Source organism: Abrus precatorius, unplaced genomic scaffold (assembly GCF_003935025.1).
Source record: "Abrus precatorius isolate BTA unplaced genomic scaffold, Abrus_2018 Scaffold8, whole genome shotgun sequence".
Taxonomy (NCBI): Eukaryota; Viridiplantae; Streptophyta; class Magnoliopsida; order Fabales; family Fabaceae; genus Abrus; species Abrus precatorius.
This window is the reverse complement of record NW_020874428.1, coordinates 6,574,313-6,579,146: the sequence shown is the minus strand read 5'-3', so window position 1 is coordinate 6,579,146 and position 4,834 is coordinate 6,574,313.

Here is a 4,834-nt window from a genome sequence, read left to right as displayed (position 1 = left end):
AACTCACTACTCTTTTCAAAATCCACATATTAAAGAAGCAATTATATGTATAAAATGTTTAATCTCTCTCCTTCTCTCTGTATACACACAACATTTGAAGTGTCAAATCTATCAATCATAATGGTCAGTATTGTCACAAAAACAAAATGTTAAAGTTCAAAGAAGATGGGTAAGAGGAGGAAAGAAAAAGAAAAATTTTTGTCAGAATTCAAAGAATGAAAAAAACACATTGTTGATAGGAAGTAAAAACAAAAAGAAAACTGAAAAAAAAAAGAGAGAGAGAGAAAACTAAAACTTTTATTGAGATATACTGTTTTCGTCGGAGATTATAAGAAATAAAACGATTACCAATTAAATTTTAATGGAGTTAACATTTTTTATGAAAGAGTACTTATATGAAATACTACCAAAATGAGGGGAAAAAAAAAAGAAGATCAAACCAAACAAAACTAGTATGTACATGCCTAAAATCAAACATTAAATTATCAAGTATAAACAATGATAAAAATAAATATATCTTACTAAAGAGATAAACTAATAAACAAATAAATAATTAAAAAGCATTATTATTAATAGATAAACAATATGTTAATACTTACCTCATTCAAAAATAAGTACTCATTTTAGCCAAATTCAACAAACTTATCTTTTATTTTTATAATTAAAAAAATTCTCCTAATAATCACGTTACTAACTCCACCATAACCAAAGGCAAAATAGAAAAATGATATTCTCCCTATGAGTGGAACCAAAATTTATTATTTATTTTTCTCTATTCCTATAAATGTATTATGGTTGAAAAAGTTTTCTCTCTATTCATTACTTCACACTTATATTCATTCAAATTCATTCACTTTCTCTCACCTAATGTTAAGGCATATGTGTTATGCTAAAGCACAAGATCAAAATCAACTAAAAAATTATAAGAATATAAATGAAATAATAACAACATAATTTCACTACAAAATCCTCTTATAATGTTGAGGATAAAACAAAGAAGAAAACTCTCTAAAAAAAAAAAAACAAAGATGAACAGTGAATTGATGATGTAAAAACTAATAACTCCTTTTTATATAAGATATAAATGAATTAAAACTAATAAATAAATTTGAGATTAGTACGAAACTAAAGTTATGATAATTGGTTTCAATGGTAGAAAATAAAGTGAAAATTAAGTCATACACTTAAAATTCTTCACCTAGGCTCAAATTCAACTAGTTGTTAATTACTATGTCTTCAAACACTACAAAGACATATCTGCTAGATTTTTGAATGTATGGATCTTTTTCACTACAACTTTACTAACAACAATAGTATCTTGGATAAAATGATATTTTATATTAATGTGTTTAGTCTAGTCGTGATAACGACTATTCTTGGTCAAGTGAATAACACTATATCTATCACAAAATATAACAAGATAATCTTGTACTATACCAAGTTCATTGACCAAACATCAAAGTCAAAGAGCCTCTTTCACACTCTCGATCACCACAACATATTCTACTTCAGTCATAGATAATGCAACAATAGATTTAAGGTTGCTTTCCAACTAATAACACCATTACAAAGAGTAAAGATATAATTATAAAAAGATCTTCTTCAGTCAATATCACCATTATAGTATAAATGTATGAATCAACAAAACCTACAACATCATTCATTGGTTGTAGTCTCGCTTCTATCAAACAATAAACAATATCAGAAGTGCCTTTTAGATACCAAAAAATCTATTTTACAATAGTCTAATAATCCTTGACAAGATTATGCATATACTAATTGATCTTGCTAACAACATATGCTAAATCAGGTCTAGTGTACACTATTGCATACATAAGGCTACCAATTACACTAACATAAGGAACATGGACATATGCTTATTTTCCTTGTCTGGCTATGGAAAAAGGTTTTGAAGATAACTTGAAATGTGCAACAAGTAAAGTAGAAACAGGTTTGCAATTACATAAAGCTACTAATTGCACTAGCATAAGGAACATGTGACATATACTCATTTTTCTTGTCTGTATGTGGACAAAGGTTTGAAGATAACTTGAAATGTGCAGCAAGTAAAGTAGAAACAGACTTACAATTGCTTATATTAAACCTTTCAAGTACTCTTTCAATATATTTATTTTATGATAAAAACAATTTTCCTGCTTGATAATGCCTCTGAATCTCTATGCCAAGAATTTTTTTTGTTGCACCAAATTTCTTCATATCATATTCATTATTGAGTTGAGTTTCCAACTCCCTTATCAATGACTTGTCACATGATGCAATTAACATATTATCAATATAAAGTAACAAATATATAAAAGACCTATTTGAAAATTCTTTTAAATAAACATATTCATCAAACTGACTTTTAGAATAAGTTTGCCCAATCATAAAGGAAATAAATCTTTTGTACCACTACCTTAGAGCTTGCTTAAGGCCATATAAAGATTTCCTTTAATCAATAGACTAAATGCTACTTATCAAAAACAACAAATCCCTTGTATTGCTCCATATAGATTTCTTCTTTCAACTCTTTGGGTAGAAAAGTTATCTTAACATCATGTTGCTTCAAATAAAGCCAAAAAACCAAGCAAAACACAGATAGATGTATGATGAATGACAAGTGAGAAAATCTCATTAAAATTAATACCTTAGTTATGACTAAAGTCTTTTACAACTAATTGTGCTTTGCATCTAAGATCTTCAATTGAGAATCGCTTCTTTTCTCTTGTAAGCCCATTTGCATTTTAATGATTCCTATGAAGACTCTCAATTTCTTCATTCATACTACTAACCACTTTAAAGAATCAACACAAGAAAAAGGTTCAATATAGACAATGCACAAATAGTTAAATTATCATTAACATATGTAGCTAGTCTTTGTCTTTTTGTTTTATCTTAGGCAATTAAATAATTATTTTGTTAAGGTTGAATAAGAGAAATGGTACTATCATCATGATCATGATCATCAATACTAACTTCATTAATGGATGTAGATAAAACATCAACCTTAGAAATTCTATACTTTAATTCAAACTTCACCTTCTCGCTAGTACCCTACAAATTATTATTACTAGTAGAGAAATCACAAAAGATTGCTTCCCAGAAGATAATAATACATCATCATTAAAAGTCACATATTTACTGAGAATTAATTTACATGCTTAAAATTAGAATATCATAAACGATATCCTTTAAACTTAAATGTATAACCAAGAAATATGCACTTAATAACTCTTGGAGCTAATTTACCATCATTGACATGTGCATATTCAAGACAACCAAAAATTCTCGAATTGGAATAGTCAATAGGATTATCTGACCCAATTTCTTTCGTGACTTTGAAATTAAGTGATGTATGTGGAGAACGATTGATCAAGTAACATGCAGTAGATATTACCTTAGCCCAAAAATCATGTTGGTGCCATAACCCAACATTTGAGAGCATACAACGAGCTCTCTCAAGTAGAGTCTTATACATACATTCAGCAATATTATTCTAGTGGGGTTTACCTAGAATGATTTTATGTTTAACAATGTCATACTTTACTCAAAATTCATTAAAGTCACTTCCACAAAACTCTAACCAATTGTTTGTTCTAATTTTCTTAACATTTTTTTCTTATTTGGACTTTAACAAGAGTTTTCCACTTCTTAAAAGTGGAGAATGCCTCATTTTTATGCCTTAGAAAGTAAACTTGAACTTTATGAGAAAAATTATCAATAATAGTCATCATATAGCAACGTCCTTCATGAAAGAGAACTTTAGAAAGACTCTAAAGATCAGAGCGAATATAATCAAGAATGTTTTTTGTACGATGAGTTGTAGTAGAGAACTGGTTCTATTATGCTTCCCACAAATACACTGCTCACAAAACTCCAACTTATTAATGCCATATTTACCAAGGCAACCTTGCTTGCTTAGAAAGTGCATGCCTTTTTCACTCATATGACCCAAGTGCATGTGCTATAATTTGGTGACATTGGAATCAAACAAGGAAGAAGATGTAATTGTTGAACCTATCACAACAAAACATTGCAAGACATATAACTACTAATATGGTTAACTTTCATCAAAATATGAGCATCTTTTGATATCTTCAATTCTTTCACCCAAGAGACTCAAGAATGACAAGGAAAATTAAGTTACATTTCAAGTCAAGAACATTATGAACTTTAGTCAAAGTCCGTATAATGTCATCACGAGTCTTGATTTGAATTGTACTAACTCCAACAATCTTGCATCAGGTGTCATTGTCCATCAAGACAACACTACTATCAACAAAGTTCAAGAGTGGTAAACAAAGTTTGTATATTGTCATCATCGATTACAATGTTAATATTTGCTAGATTTATAATTATAGAATTAAAATTATCGAGAGGAGATTAAGTAGAAGTACCTACAGCCATATGAATTGTATATAAGTACTATTTAAGATGAAAATTATTTGTAAGACTCTTTGTCATATATAAAGACTCCAATTTGGTCTATAATCCTGCAATGGTAATTTAATTAGCTACTTTACAAAGAACCTCCTTAGACAAGTAAAGTTGAATTGTCGAAAGTGTTTTCTCATCAAACATGGAAGTTGATTCCTTTGACTTCTTGTCCAATGTTTTCTTTAATCCATTTTGAGTAAGAACAACTTTCAATTGGACTTGTCAAATAGCAAAACTAATTTTATTATCAAACTTTTCAATGTCCAACTTGGTAATAGTCAGCATAATAATTTCTCAATTGATTAACTGCTTTTGATACATGTAACATCCCTATTTTTTCATTTATTAATTTTGTATTTGGTGTGAGTTGTTAATGTATGTTGCTTGAAATTAGGAG